General features: G+C 49.8%; 1 protein-coding gene and 1 long non-coding RNA gene across 3 annotated transcripts in view; one reads left to right on the top strand and one right to left on the bottom strand.

Annotated features, from left to right (window-relative positions):
- Positions 1–7,293, bottom strand: part of LOC108963877 (uncharacterized) — a 7,970-nt gene extending 677 nt beyond the window's left edge. Inside the window, exons 1-2 of one of the 2 annotated variants that reach the window (XR_007779719.1) lie at positions 7,108–7,276; positions 5,316–6,823 (exon numbers count right to left, since the gene is read on the bottom strand). This is a non-coding gene — a long non-coding RNA (uncharacterized LOC108963877). Of the gene's footprint in view, positions 1–5,315; positions 6,824–7,107 lie in introns of those variants that run through there. The other variant, XR_001992497.3, reaches the window with a different exon arrangement.
- LOC115485198 (uncharacterized) overlaps positions 1–16,578 on the top strand; it is a 2,106,330-nt gene that overhangs the window by 1,970,562 nt on the left and 119,190 nt on the right.

Here is a 16,578-nt window from a genome sequence, read left to right on the forward strand (position 1 = left end):
CCGTTTGTCTTGTTTGGAGATTGTGCTCAGATAATTCAGTGATGGGTACAAAAGAGATCTACAAAAATCATAGCTGATCAATGATGCAAAATATTACAACTTAGGAAAATTTAAATAGATTGTGAAGAATTTACATCAGGGTGATGACAGTTACCACATAGAGACAAAAATAAGCCCTTTTAACAAAACTTCATTTACATCCTTGTTCCTCAAGCCCTACTATCCATTTGTTTGCTAATGTAGTATAATGTAGAAATACTGTTCAATACTTTGTATTGTTTACACTTTCCAACACTTCTGTTGTGTTTTCTAAAAGCTGTGAGTATTTTTTAGTTTGAAAAATATATCTATTATTTTGGTAGTAACATTGCTGTTCTGTGTTTCCTTTTGGTACTCAGCTGAAGAAATATAGATAAAAAAAGAGCAGAAAAGGTTGCAGAGGTGGACAGTAGATAACAAAGAGCAAAGTTACAGGAGATGAGTACATGACTACTGCCACTGCTTAAGAGCATCTCTCACAAACAGCAGACTGGCTACACTGTCCCAACTCTCCATCACTTGTTTCTTGCTTTGCAAAGCTGAGCTGAGCCATTTTTACCTAATATGAATAACAACTAGTAATACACACTTACAGTTCTCTTGTAGTACTGCAACAGCACTAGGTACCCTTAGAATTTTTGGGGGAAATTGCAATGCTGTCCCCGAATTTAAACCGGATCAAGATATTAATTGTAGCTTATTCTTGAAGGTAATTTTGTAGTAAAAGACAAAAATTATTGCAGATGGTCAGTGACTGGACTGTTATGTGTATGGGATGCACAGGATGATTTAAGTACTGCTTCATTCTGTGTGACTGCAGGGTTTGAAAAGGGTAATCCCACTTGGCATTTGGACTCCATTTGGTCTCAGGAATTATGGAGCCAGAGTAACTTGTTAGAAGCTTGTGAAAAAATGTCTCTGAAGTTTACAGCAGAGCTGAAGTGTACAGAAGGATGAGAATTCAATGAATAATTCAATGAATACTTAGAAAAAGTTTGAAATGCATATCCAGTTATCCTACTGGCTATGTCCAGTGACTGTCCACTGCTACAGTACAGTGCACAATGTCACCAGGAAAATTGTGAATGTCATCTTCAGACCAATCTATTAACACATTTTATTTTTGGTCAGAGATACTTTCTACAAATTACCAAGCTGTTTTGCGTTTTTGAAGCTCTTGTTTTATTCGTGTGAATTATTTCCATGTGTAATACAGGTGGCTCCTGTGTCTTGGTTTGGAAAGACAGGTGTTTGCTAAGGAAGGCAGGAGCCTTTCTTGAAATGGAAAAATGTAAACCCCTTCCTTCTGAATTGTTATAAATTTGAAATTAAGGGGGGCTTTCAGGTAAAAATATGGGAGCAGGAATAACAGTTCTTTATCAGGGAAGTGTCAGCGATGGAGAGAGACGGGGAGACTGACTCGGGGATCAGAATCCGATCTTATTGTAGGATACAAGCACTTATACACTACTTCAGGGAGACTAGTAATGTGTACTACAATGATTAGGTTACAATCACATACACAAACTTATGCATAAAACAACATCCCTTGCTTGCAGAGTTTAATGGGATTTTCTTTTTCCAGCAAACCCGTCTGATTTAATCTCTTTGCAATCTAGGTCTAATTTTCAAAGTTCTGTTTGTTTTGCCAAGGCATCCTGGTATCAAATCTCTTCTGTTAACCAGGTCCAAAGTCCATCATCTGTGTTCTGTCCTCCAACATTCCAACACCTTAACACCTGAATTATATTACTGACTGATGGGAATGATTTAGATTGTACCTCTGTCATCAATGTAAAGCTCAGATTCTTAAGGAAGCACCCTGAAGGAGATGATGCCTATTTGGAAAACGTGGGGGTTCCCAGGAGGGGGCACCGCTGATCCAGGGCATCGAGGCGCTGCCTGCAATCATCCATAACCGCCCCTAAGGAGCCTCCAGGGCTTCACCCTCAGTGAGCTGCACCAGACGTGTCGGGAAAGGTGACAAGAGCCTCTGTAATGGTCCATGTGACAGGCAGATTAGCCACTTGCAGCTCTTCAAAACTCCCTGCCATGAAAAATGAAAAAACTTTAACCGTTCCTAAATGTGAGAAACATGTTCACTCTCCTGTGAAAATGTAAAAAGTTTAATAAAGGACAATGGGAGACCAGGACCATGGAGAAAAGGTTATTACAGCCAGGTGCATCTTGCCACTCAGCCAGGAGCACCCTGTTACCTCTGGGGATCCCCCTGAAATACCTTTTCCCTTACACCAGCCTGTTGCATATTCATAGACCCTCATGCAGAGCAAACTTTTCCCCAAACTAGTTTACCTGTTCCTAGAATTGTTTAGCATGGCTCCTCCTTGGATCTGCCTTTTTAGAGCATGCAGATTCCTTGGTTCTGGTTTTAGTCCATCCTTATCACCTCCAGTTTTCGGGCCTTGGTCCACTCTGACTGGGAAATTTCTGTTTTGGGGTTTTTAGTATGTTGTGGATGGAAGCCAGATGGACGGCATATTCATAGACCCTCATGCATATCCATAAACTAGTTTACATATTCCAGGAACTGTTCTACCTGGCCCCTCCTTGGGTCTGCCTTTTCAGAGCATGTGTGTTTCTTGGCTGTGGTTTTGGCTCCTTCTCTTTATCACCTCCAGTTTTTGGGCCTTGGTCCACTCTGCCTTCAGACGGGGATTGCTGATAGTTGGCAGATCTGTACAGGTGTCCTCATCCTGTGTGCATTGGATGTTATCCCATCCCAGCAGGCATTTAACACAAGCAGCTATTTCACTGAGCTTAATTAACAACAGAAATAAAAGCTATATCTTTACAACAAAGTTGCTTTAACATCACAGATAAAAAAATCCATTTTAATATTTGCTAAAAGCCAATATTAGAAGATGTATCTATAGCATTGCCCATATCTTTCCTTACCCTTTTGTTCCCAAGAGTGCAGCAAGGAGTGAAAACTGCCAGCACGGCACAGGGTTGCTGCCATCTCTCCATCACCCCGTGTCTATCTCCTGTAAGAGCCTGAATGAGAGATGTGGGACTCCAGGCAGCTCTCCAAAATGCAGTTTATTGTATCCAAGATGTTACAGCACTCCAGGGTCTGGTGTCAGAGCCTGTGCCTACAGCTGTCAGCTCCAGCTGCAGGCAGGCCTGGAGACCCTTTAGGTTTGTTACAGTGCATTATATACTCTGCTTTGCCGAGCATCTTGACACAATAGAACCAATCTTTACTTTTATCTATAGTCTATCATAACTCCTGTAATTACCATATTCATATTACTATTCTCCAGTCACTAAAAGTTAGTACCTTACAGTTTAAGCTAGAAGTTGTTTTTCAGTTTCCTTGCAGTGGAAAATTCTGAGACCTTTTTTCTACTTGCAGCTTTGCTGACTTGTTTGCCTGTGCTTTCTTCCTGCTTGGTAAAAACATCTTCTTGCTTGAGGTGGGTTTATCCTTTGCTCTAAGCCATAAAAACCCCTTCTAACTAACATACCCTTGGCCTTCTTAGTTATCCAGTAAAACTGGCTCAGCAATTCTTTTCTTCTGTATCAAAACTTTCTTCCATCTCTATTCTTTCATCAGACTCTACGTTTAAAAATCTTTCTGTCATGCACACATATCTGTTAAAGTTTCTTGTCGAACTTTCATCCTTCCCAACACTCTGTGCCACCCTGTCTCTCTTTTCCTGAGGGCAGAACAAGGGACAGAATCCATCCAGAGGTGACACGGGAGTGCTGCCGTACTCTCTCCGTCCTCCTTTCCCCCCTGTCTTTCCATGTCCCCCTTCCCTGCCTGTCACTGCTGAGTCAGAAATGACATGGATAAATGAGTGACACACTCCATGCATCTTCAGAAGGCCAATAATCATCTTTATTAGGAAACCCATTTTTTTTGTACTCAATCCCAATACAGGTGGACCTGATTGGTTATTTTACATTTCACACGATTGGCTAATTAAGAAAAGACCCCCCCCCCCTTGGGGTAAACAATCCATGAGGAAAACAATTGTCACAAACACCACCTGCGAGGTTGTTCAGAATTCTTCATCTCCAGCTCCCTAATGTTTCCCAGACAGATCCATGGGAAATCTGACCTGGATTGTGTATCCACACCTACCCGGGAAGGTGACGGCCGCGCCGTCCCGGGCCCTCCCTCTAGAAATGGCGCTTACCACGCTGTTTAAGGTTCCCCCTTTTCCTGCCCAAGTCCTTCTTTTCCTTTCCCCAACCTCCCCTTCCCCCCTGCTGTTGGAACCCAGGGCACAGGGAATGTCTCCCTGCCTGTCCTGAGAAGTCCTGATCCCCAAGAGAATACTGCTTTTAACTTTTGTCCATGGAGAAAGCTTCCAGGACTTTGGGATGAATTGGGATCTATGAGTGTGAAATAGAGGGTAGTGTAGTTTATCACAGGGTGAAAAACTGAGAGCTTTGGGTTTTTAGTATGAGGGTGGATAGAAGGGAGGATTTTGGGCATTGCCTGATCTCCTTCTTATTCTTCATCTGCTCCATTTTCTGCTGTGCTGGGAGCACAGGGTGACTGGTTGGAAAGAGCTGCAATGCAGATGCTGAGTGGCAGACAAAGAATTAGTTACTGGTAGAAAGGTAGAAATAAAATGTGTTCTAAGAGTGAATTGGGCAAAATCGTTTTAAAAGACCTTGAACCTGTGTGTCCTGTGACTTTTGGTGCCTTCTCTTTGTACGCTAAGTCTGGTGCGCAGACGGCATGCTGAACTTTTGGTAAGAGAAAAATAAACAACCTAAAGACCAAAAAAACCAAAGGTCACGGTTTTTTCTCAGTCCTGGCACAGAACTTTTTAGGGGTGTCCCCATCAGGGGATCCTCAGGGGGGTTTTCACACCTCCCTCCTTCCCCCCCTCCTGCCCCACTGCTCAGCCCCACTCCAAGCCCTGCACCCAGGGCTCTTGCAGCTTCACAAAAGGAACCAAAATTTACCCCAAATCCACCCAGAATTACCTCAGAACCCATCCTGAGGGGCTATGGGGGAAATCTGAGGGGGCTTTTGAGGGCATTGGGGCAGATTTTGGCTGGGTTTGAATCCTTCACCCGCTTGGGCCTCCACAAGGTTCTAAAACCACCCAAAATTTCCTCCAAATTAACCCAAAATCCACCAAAAATCGATCTAACAACCAGGCAGTTGGGGGGAAATTTATGGGGTTTTGAGATTTGGGGGGATTTTGGCTGGGTTTGAATCCTACGCCAAATTTTGTGTCCAGGAGGTACCAAAACCACCCCAAATCCACCCAGAATCAACCCAAAATTACCTGAAATTAACCCAAAATTACCTCCAAATCCATCCTGAGAAGGTTTGGGGGTATTTGGAGGGATTTTAGGGGAGCATTTTGAGTGGGTTTGAATCCTATGCCCACTTCAGTATCCATAAGGTACCAAAACCCCCCAAAATCCACCCAAAATTACCTGAAATGAATGAAAAATTCAACCTGAGGGGGTTGGGGGGAGGTTTGGGTGGGGTTTGTGGGGACTTGGGGGTTTTGGGAGGGATTTTAAGGGGTTTTTGGCAGTCATCATCATCCAAAAAACAACACCCCCTGCCAAAGCCAAGACCAAACCCTAAGGACTGTGCCCCTCGTGAAGAGAAGATCAAAGAACTGCTCCCCTTCTGGGGAGAGGATCAAAAGCCAGAGGAGACTGAGCTATTAACTCATTAAGTAAAACGTATTCATTTAATCAAGTATCATCATCTCTGTTACTTTATCCTTTGTGATTAAGTCTCGAATGCTTTTCTATTCCTTGTTAATTTAGCTGAATAATATTCATTTTGGTTTTGTAAACTAATAAGTCATATTTCTGATGTTATATATGAGGTCCCATACGTCTAATGTAATAATCCACCAACTTAAAATTTAGCAGCAGTTTTAATTGAGATAAAACAATACAATCAAATAGAATCCAGTAGTTACAAAAAGAAATTTGGCAGTGGTTTGGATAAATCATAACCAAAACTGCTCGATCGGGGTACGGGGAGGGCTTCCAAGCCTGCCTGACGTGCAAAAGGCAAAAGGATCCAAACACAACTTATGTACTGTGTGCTAATACACATTCATCAATATTTTCCTGTAAATCTCCTCCTCTTTCTGATTCTTGAAATCAACATCACCACACTCACAGCACATGCTCCCGCTGTGGCTAAGGGGGCTTCTGGCTCTCTGGGGCTCTCCTTGGAGGAAGGCCAACAGTCTTCCTCGCTGTCCTCTGAATAACCTGACAGGCCGTGCATGTGCCCCAAGTCCTGTGTTATGTAAGTAAGCACTGTGTTCCAATTAAGCCTTATTATTTTATAGATAGGAATGCTACTTTAGACTCCCTGCCTGGAATCGTCCCAGCGTTATTCATGTCATGGCCGATCCTGTCCTGGGAGTTGTCCTAACTTCGTCTTGATGCCAATTCTGACTTGGGAGTCTTCCTAACTTTTGTTCATCAAGGCCATTCCAATCTCCTGTATCCTATTTCCTACATGTATCATCTACAAAGAAACCCTTCTGCTTCATACCATGCATCACATACACCTATCCAATTATATTCCAAAAATATTGATATAATTACAATTTTGTCAGCACAAATCACATCCATTTATCACAGGAGGCCAAAAGTTTAGAAAAGGATTGAAAGAAACGCTCTGATGATGACGATGACAAAAAAAAAAAAACCAAACCAATTTATTTTTGACAGCAAATGAACACTTGCTGCCCTCCAGCCCCCCAAGCCTGGCAGGCCGAGTGGTGCCGTTCCCATGGCATGAGGTGCTGGCAACCTGCAGAGAGAAACCAGAGAGCCACGGTCAGTTGCAGCAGGCTCCTGTCCCTCTGTCCCACCATGGCCTGTGCCTGGGCCATGCTGCTGGCTGAGCTCAGAGCCCAAACCTCCCGACCCATTCTCTGTTTTTAGAGAAGAGCAGCGTGGCAGGCCACGTTCCACCTCCTCTGCTTAATCATGGCACAGCAACTCCTCAGCAGCTGCAAGAGCGGGATGCCCGTGTGCCCGCTGCCGCCTGCCCAGAGCCCTTCTGCCAGCTGAGCTGTGGAGCCGGGTGCCCACCTCTGGAGAGCTGCTGCCAGGAGAGGAGCCGATCCCACACCAGGTCCTCGTCCTTCTGGAAGGGGCTGTCCCTGCAGACCGTGGCCCCTGGGGTAGCGCCGGCACTGGATGTGCTCCACAGACACTGCAGGCGCCTCCGTCCGGTCCGGGCACCAGGTGAAATCCTCCTGGGGAAAACAGAGAACAATTGCATGAAGTCAATTCAAAACAAGACTTGGAAACAAGAAGAAGCACAAAGCCTGTCATGTTCACAGGCCTGAGGAGGGTCTGACCACTCCATGGTGTGAGAATAAACTGCCCAGGGTGGGGAAAATCCCCCCTTTCCCCCCGTAAACATCTGCCCCTTCCTCAAGGGCCTGCAGAGCAGACCAGCTGGGGCAGGCTCCGGAACCCGTCCCCCCCCCACTGCCACCCACCATCCACATGGATGGATGCTTTTGTTCAGGCTGGCTGCCCCCTGCCTCAGCCCGTTCCAGGGTGGCTGGGCAGAAGCTGTCAGCAAGGCCAGCAGCCGCGCTCCCCTTTTACAACATCAGTCCCCTGTCACGCCAAAAAGCAACTCGGGGGCCAGCAGAAAATTATATTCTCCAGTGCCGCCAAGCGGGGAAACCTCCAGCAGCGGGGCCGGCCGAGCCCTGCTCATGCCGGAGAGCACCAGCATCCCCCAGCCCTGCCTGGCTGGGGACTCATCTTGATTTCATCAGGGCGCAGGCGGTGTCCTCCGGCAGGGGCCGCAGCCAAAGCCAATCGGCTCTGCCGCGCCAGCGGCCAGCTCCAGGATGGTGTTCCCAGCTCCACGTCGGCTCCAGAAGAACCCCAGCTGTGCTTCAGCTTTGTCACACATCATGATGCCATTGACGTGCAGGGGGATGTTTCCACCTGTCCCAGTCCGTGGCACTTCACTGCACTGCCACCACTTCTCCAATAGGATGGGGAGCTCGGAGTGCTCCCTCCACAGCTCGCCGGGGGACCAGCGGAAAGCATCTCCTCGGCTGTGCTCTCTCCTCTGCTGCAGCCACAGGGAAACACTCCAGGCTTTTCTTCCAGAGCCACGGGACACGTGCTGCTGGTGCTTGCTGGGCTCCTGGATCCTACTGTGCACAGGGATGCATCTCTGCTGTCTCTGGGCCAGGCAGGGCTCCTGCAGCCAAGAATGTCAAAAAGGTCCTCCAGGGATGGCCTGTCGGTGGGGTCCATGCATAAACACCACCTGATGAGGTGCTGGCACTCTGCGGAGAGAAAACCAGAGAAACCGCGCTCAGGGGAAAGGCTCCTGTCCATGCTCTCCCACATTCCACAGTGCTCAGGCCACAACCAGGTGTGCTCAGAGCTGCAGCCAAGAGCTTCCCATTGACCCTCTCTTGCAGAGGACACCAGCACAGAGGCACAGGTGCCAACCTCCTCCAGCTGAGCCCAGCAGATCACACCCTCCTCACCAGCTGCAAGAGCAGGACGCTTCGGTGCCAGCTGCCCTCCCCAAGCCCGTTCTTCCCCTCATGCCTTGAAGAGCGCATCCCCACCTTGAGACACCCGGGCGGGGAAGCAGAGCTGGCCCCAGGACGATGTCCTCCTTGGTGTGGAAAGGAAGGTGCCCGCAGACCAGCTCATAGAGCAGGATGCCCAGAGACCAGATGGTGGCTGGATGGCCATGGTAGCAGCCAAAGAGGATCCACTCCGGTGGGCTGTACTCCGGCGTCCTATGGGACACGAGGCGCAGCTCATCAGGCATATCTGCCTCCCTCCCTCCCTCCTTCCCTCCCTCCCAGCCAGCTACAGTTCCACAACAGCCAGCCCCTGCCCTGCCAAAACAGCTCGTGGCTGCAGTGGGCTGGAGGAAGGATTCCCCCTCCTTCCTCTCTCTTTTCACCATCTACCAGCCAAGGGGGAACCTCTGCTGCCGGCTGGGCCCTGGCTTTGGGCTCACCTGACATCTGGGTGTAGAATGTGTCCTGGAGGATCGTGCCACACCCAAGTCATGAGCTTCGCCTCGCCCGTGGCCAGTCCACGAGGACGTTCTCGGCCTTGATGTCGCGGTGCAGGACGCCGCAGCTGCTGCAAGTGCCGCACGGCCTCCAGCACCTGGCGGAACAGCCCACGCGCCACGGGCTCCGTCAGGAAGCGACGCTCGTCCAGGAAGTACCAGAGGTCCTGACAGCGCTCCGGACGCTCCATGACCAGCGCGAAGCCCTCGGGCACCTCGAACCAGTCCAGGAGCCGCACGACGCCGCGGGAGCCAGGCCGCGACACCATCCACAGCAGCGCCAGCTCCAGGGGCACAAGGGCGCCGTTCTGCTGCGGGGGCACCGCGATGCCGTCAGCGGGGCCGATGCTGCGCCGCGCCTCGGGCACCCCCTGCCCGGCCCTGCCACTGCTCGCACCACCCCGCTCACTCCACGCTCGCCACCCTCGCAGTGTTCGGCTGCCGCCCTGCCGGGCCTCGCCTTCGCACCCGCCCGGCACGCCCCGCCGGTCCTCCCGCTGGCCCCGCTCACTCACAGCCGCGCCCACTCCGAGATGCGGGTCCCGGGACACTCGCTTGATGGCACACCTGCAAGCCAAGGCGAGCGGCGGGCTGAGCTCCTCGCCCGTCGCCGCCGCCCACCGACCGCCCCCCTCCGACTGGCCCGTCTCTTACCGGGGCGCCGTCGGCGAGCCGGGGTCCCGATGTAGTAGAAACGCTGCCGAAAGCCGCCCGCTGCCAGCAGCGGGAACCTCCCGGTTTATTAGAGCTGCTTCTAGGGGGAGGCTTCCTACATAGAAAGGGAGGCTGGAGGAAAAGAGAGACACCGAGGGCGAACAGGGCACGGACTGGCAAACAGATTTCGTTTGTCCTAAGAAAGGAGAGAGGGCGGAGGGCAAGCACTGACCTGGGGCACACTGCGAGGTGGGCGAGGGGAGGACGGCCACAAGATGAGGAGAGAGGTAGGAGAGGAGAGGGGGGAAGAGGATGGTAGACAGAGGGCCCGGGAACAAAACAACCAACAAACCACCAAACATTCCACAAATAAAAAAATACCAAAAAAAAAAAAAAAACAAAAAAACACACAAAAACAATAAACAACAGCCAAAAACTAACAAATTACAATGATAAATAAATCATAATACCTAAACCACAATACCCCACCCATAATTTTCAAAAAACAAATCCCACAATCCATTTAAAAAACTCGAAAAACAAAAAACACTAACTGCTACTCCCATATCAAAAACAAAAAAGAATATTAAAAAAAAACGAAACAACTTCAAAAACATTATTTAATAACAATCTACAAAAACACAACAAAAAAAAAAAATGTTTAAAATACAACATTAACAAATAAGAACAACCCAACAAAAAAAACAAAAAGAAAAATAACAATAAAAACCACACAAACACAGGGCGGGAGATGAGCATGGGAAGAGGCGGAGGCATCGCGGGCGGAACCGCCGCCCGGGGCTTCTGTCGGGGCGGTGCCTCGGCGCGGCTGGGCACAGAGCCCGCGCCAGGCGGAGCGCACAAAAGGACCCCGCGCTGCGCCGCCAGCAACCGATGCGAGCGGGCTTCCAGCGGGCGCCCACAGCCAGTAAGGAGAGGAGCCGGCGGAGGCGGAAAAACGGCGGGCGGCGCAGGTGCGGGCCGGGGCAGGCCCCGCCGAGGGGCGCCATTGAGGACGTGCATGAGCCGGGAGAGGCGGAACACGGACGGCACGGGAGGGGACGGGATGGGGAACAAGTGGAAACGTCGGAGCGGAAAACCCGATCGAGAGATAAGCGCTGCTGCTGCTGCTGCTGCGGCTGGTGCTGCTGATGCTGCTGCTGCTGCTGCTGCTGCTGCCTGCGCTGCTGCGGAGCCGCCGGAGCTCGCGGCCGTCCTCCGTTGCCCCCAGGAACCCAACGGAGGAGCCGCCGCGCGCCCAAGGAACGAAAGAGAGAAACAAACAAATCACACCCCAAAGTCATTCCTATTAGAAGTAGTAACCAAAGAAAACATTGTAGCAATAAAGAAGAGTGTTGGCTTGTGGCTTCTTTCTTCTTTGTGTGAGACGAAGCATTTAATGGGGAAGAATTGCCTCTTCTGACAATTTTTGCGCAAGTGGACAGGAGCAGAGCTATTTAATTTTCTAGTGAGAAAAGGGAATCATGTCACTAATGTCATCTCTTTTCATCCTCCTGTTGACACAGTTGCAGGCTTGCCAAAAGGACCGATGGTCTGCAAGTTGGGGAAATTGGGACCAAGTTTCTTGTCGGACAGGGATGAGGAGGGGAAGTAACCCCAGAATCCTGAGTGTGTCGTGGCTTGCTTGGAAGGATCTCAACAGATCCAGTGGCTGCTGGGAACCCCCCTGATGTGCTTGGCGAACCCTTGCACGGGCTGGATTGTTAGAGCTCAATGAAGGCCTGGCCTTGAACACTTGTCAGGGATGGGGACATTGCACACAACTTCTCTGGGCAACATTGCTCAAGGAGAGTCTGTTTCTGAATCCCTTACCTTAAACCTTATTCTCTCTCCATTTGGATTCCATTCTCCCTTGTCCTGTCCTTGCCTGACCTTCATACAAAGTCCGGTCAGAGTTTTTTAGGTGCCCTAGGGTTAACTGGAAAGGGGCACAGTTGGATCAAGGTCGTCTCTTTCCCCAGGCTGAAGAAGCGAGCTGTTGCGCCTTTCCTTGCAGGAGAGGAGCGCAGACCTTGCACCATATCGGTCTTGTCCCTCCTGGCCCTGCTGCAGCGTGAGTCCACGTCAATGGATGTCAGGGGACGGGGGAGACTGGAGAGGCGACCGCAGCACTGCAGGTGCAGGCGTCAGCGCTGTGCGGGGAGGAGTAGAGGAGAACAAGGCTACTGGCAGGGCTCTGGGAGCTAGCAAAGCAGCACGTGGCGTGGGCTCTGCTTTCCCCTGCAGAGACAGCGGGGCCCTTGTGCCTTGCCCTGGGTTTTGCCCAGGGACCTTTCCCCACGCATCTGCACGCACGCGCCGCTCGGGGGAAATGCCACCCTTTGCCCCCCTCAGTGCGCCCCTCACCGCTGCATAGGGGCTCTTCCCTGGTGCCAGAGGAGGGCCCCAGGCTTCAGCCTCACCATGCTCAGCACAAGGCCTGGAAAAACGCAGATTAAAACCCCCACCCAGAAACAGAGAAAGTGCCACTAGGATTCCAAGACTCAGTTTTTTCTACAGCACGGATTGTATCGAATCTGCAGGCGATATAAAACATCAGCAGGAGAAAGAGCATGACAAGTTCTGCTTTGAAAGTACCTCAAGGCTTTAGGGAGAGGGATTTGTGGTGCTTACGACCACGGGGACAACAGAAAGTGTTGAAATGGTAAAAATACTCCAAACGTAGAAATTAGAAGGGTAAACCTGAGGCACTGACAGCTAGCAACCTAGGAAAACATGGCTTTTTCTCCTATCTTCTACCTGAAGAGCTTCATGGGCAGGGGCAATCTTCCATTGCATCAGCGTGGCCATGGCAAGAAAGGGCAGCAAAGCAGATGGATTTAGCTTATCTGCCCGCCCCTGAAATGCCAGATTTCATTGTGTGTGCGAGGATTCTGAGACAGATAGAAATTTCCAGGGTGGAATGCCATTCTGATTTATGTGAGATGTACTCTTTAAGTTAAGTCTTTGTTGAAAAACATGCTTTTTAGTCGGACTGGCCTGTCTTGCAAAAAGCCTAGGCTCAGAGAAACTGCTTCCGGGAAGGACGAGATAGGGAAGGAGAAAGAGGGACGATAGGACAGACAGAGACTGCTGAGGGTCAAGTCAAGGGGACATAGGATATTGTTCTGATAAAAGAAGAAACTAGCATCAAAGGTAAGGTGAAATTTGTAAAAATGATATATGTATAACCTATTTGTGAAATGTAGCATATGTATTTGAGAGGGAGATTTTAAAAAGGGACTTTAAGTACACAGAGGCCCGCATGCCTTTTAAGGGAGATAATCTCTTCATGCATCGAAGCACTGCAAATAACATACCAGCGCTCCACAACTTCACAATCAATTCAGGACTATGAACTGGGGCAGCTGACTACTCGGGCGCGCCACATGCAGGCAAAGCAGTGATGCCAGCAGCTTGTCATGCACACCAGGGAGGGTTGGAGCATACCCAGGGCCACCACGGAGCAGAGGAGTTTGGGAACGTGCCTCAGGATCGGTGCCAGTACCGTGGGGGCTGAGGGGGATCCTTCCGGGTCTCTTTTGACTGGGGGAGGGGGGCGGGGAGCAAATGGAATCAAGATGGGACAGAGCTCAGGACAGCCCCACACCAGGCAGCGTTTTCTCCTCTGAGAGCTCCTCCTGAGTTGGGCGAGCTAGTGAAGGCTGTGGAGCGAAAATGAGACCCGGGAGTGAGGGAAGGCTGGCTGGGAAGGTGTCAGATAAAGCCCATGTGGGCAGTTCTCTTTCCAAGGGGCTCCTGGGAGAGACAAAGGAGCACAAGAACGATGTCCCATCCCATGACCATTTCCCAGGATATGCTTTGGTGGTGGCCTTGGCAGTGTCAGTGGTCTCAGGGTGATTGGGAATATGACTCTGATGATCTAAAGGTTTTTTCCAATGGAACAGTTCTGCAAGTCTAAACCCCATTCCTGCTTTTGAAGGAGCAGTCCCAAAGGACCCACATTTGTGTTTAAGGACAGTCAGCATCTGCCTTTCCTTGAAGTAATAGGAATCAGCTTGAAATGCTCTAGAGCACTTTGAATTCCTTGCTGTAAGCGTGTGTTTTTGAATTGAGGTTGCTTTTGTACAGAAAGCTGGACCAGGGGATAATGAGGCAATCAGCCACAATGGCACTTGTTTCTCTGCCTTTCCTTCTTCTTCCCTAGGTGGCCGATTGGGAGTATTGTCTGTACTGGGTTCCAGCTCGACTTGCTCATGAATGGGCTATAAAATCTATTCTACCACGTTTCTACTAAAAAATGCTTGCGAAGAACTGGTGGGAATTGCTAGAGACAAGGCTTACAAACCAGTCCGCAGTTAGGATTAGCCCAGTGTCCCTTTCTTAAATCCAGGTATGCTTGTATTAAAAAGGAGCCGCAAGTATTCGGAATCAACTTGCCCCCTCCCACACCCCCTTTTTTTTTTTTTGTTGATTCTCATTATGTTTGTAGCTACTTTGGGACAGTCCTGTGTGCTATTCTAAAAAACTCCTTGTTGTCAAATGTGTGAAGGCATGGTGCTGCTGTAGCACGCAGGCCAGGAGTTCACGGGGGGGAAGGGCAAAGTCCAAAGCACTGGGTCCCAGAGGCAGTGGGCCTGGTGAGAAGCCTGGCCTCTGCATCCATGGCCATGCAGCCATGGGGAGAGCAGCTGCTGGGGCTTCCCCCTTCTGCCAACAACAATCTGCCTCCAGCCTGTGGCCTGTATGGCCATGATTTTGACAGAATGTGGAAAGGAAAAAATTGCAGGTTGTTGTGAATGTATTTTGATAGTGTCTCTGACATTCATCTGACTGGAGCAGTTTGGTGGGCAGGACGCCCTGGTGGGCAGGGGCCATGGCAGGGATGGGTGGCTGGCACTGGCACTGGCCAGTGTTATTTTCCCAGTGTGTGAGAGTTCTGTCTGAACTATCCCTTCACCTGCCTCACGATTGTCATTGGGGAGACCCCCCACTGAAGAGGAAAGACCCCCCTGTCAAAAATCTCTGGCTCTGTAGGTGAAGAGTTACACACTGACAACCCCCGAGACCTGAGAACATTGCTAAGCTATTGTTTTCACCAGTGTATTTACTGCATGCCTACACTGAGCTCAATGAGAAGAAAGAAGAGAACATTCTGACCTTTTTGCACACAATAACTCTGGGAATTTTTCCCCACCTCTTGGCCTGGCTGGACTTCTCGGAGAGTTAGTTGTGGGGTGGTCCCCCAAAGAAGACCCCTCTTGCTCGATTGTAAACACCGTGAAAGACAGACTGAGGTGTAGGGGAAGCATCTTCATTAGAGAAAAAAGGGAGACATTGAAATCCCTGTGTGAGAAGGTCCCTCTCCACACTTTCTGTGGACTGGGAACCTAAAACCCCAACCTGGGGGGAGGTGTTTGGGGGGAGGTAGGAGGAGGGTACGCTGACCAAAGCAAGATGGATGTTGCAGGTGTGGGCAGTGGGAAGTGGACAAAAAGAAGGACAATGGCTCTCACCCACTGCTGAGCAATATGGACTGGTGGTGTGCCCTTTTCTAAATACCAGTCTTTCCCCTGAAGACTTACAATAGACTTGCCTTTGATTTAGTTTCAAGATCCAGTCCGCTTCCCCCATGCAGAAACAGAAAAAGAGTATAATTTGAGTCCAGATGCAATTGCACCCTGAGGATTCCCCCACGAACCATCATGAAACCAGTCCCACGAGCGACAGCTCATGGACACCCAGGCAGGCTCCTGATCCAGGGTTTTGTAGGGGAAGGGCACCAGCAGCTGTATCAGCCCAGCGAGCAGCAGCACATGGAGGAGACCCTCATCTGCAAAGAGCCCCTCACCCCCTTTGCTCCCCCCACGGCAGCGCAAGATGATTCCGCAGCAGGTGAAGGGCTGCAGCAGCCTGGAGACTCCTTCAGCCAGGTCTCTTCCTGCAGCTGTGCCTGGAGGATGTTGGCCTGCAGCAGCACTGCTGATGCCCAGGAATGCTGCTGGGCTCAGAGAGGCAGAGTGTGAACAAAAGCTGCATTCAAAGCGCTGATCGTGACACCCCGGAGCCGCTGGCAAGGGCAGCAGCTCTTCTTCATTCTGTGCAGGTGAGAGCCCAGCCTTGGAGCCTGTCCCTGGGGACAGAGAAATGCGTTGAGTATAGGTTTGAGTTCTCAGGGACAGTCCAAATGGGAATTGTTTTGAGGCAGGTGTCGCAATGTTGGGTTTGGATGTCTCTGCAGGAAAGAAAGTGGGAATAAACTCCTTGAACAACAGAGGAGAACTCTGCATGGCCAGTTTATACCCTACAGATACACTGAACATATTGCCCCACTGAATACTGGGGGCATCTAACTCAGAGTGCAAAGCCTCTTTGAATAGATAGGAGAGATGAATTTGCGGATGCAGAAAAAGGGATCAGACCCACGGGACCCATGGCGCAGGCTAAGTTCTGCCAAATCTAGCATGACTGGTTTTAAGTCTCTGTTGGAGAGGATTTTAGAATATCCTGCCTATTGTGCTATTTCCATTAATAAAGTTTTAAAAATTGTCAGGAAAACTGCCAAGCTAGAAATGTTTTGAGGCAGATCATGTTTGTGTTGCATTTAGGTGTCTGTGCAATAAAGAAAAGCAGGGAATCAAGCCCTGGAACAATGAAGCATGAAACAAAAGAGGAATGTTTGGATGATCAATTTGTTTTCTACAGCTATTGGCCAGCTGAAAATTCTGGGGCTCATCTACTGGGGAATGCAAAGCTTCTTTTACTTCCACCGCCTTGGGCCATTGTTGGGGGCCCTACCACATTGATTTGAGGGTGAAGAGAAATAAAGAAAATCCTCACACCAACAAAATGCCAACCCAGAACTCAGTGACAAA

This window comes from Serinus canaria, chromosome 25 (assembly GCF_022539315.1).
Source record: "Serinus canaria isolate serCan28SL12 chromosome 25, serCan2020, whole genome shotgun sequence".
NCBI lineage: Eukaryota > Metazoa > Chordata > Aves > Passeriformes > Fringillidae > Serinus > Serinus canaria.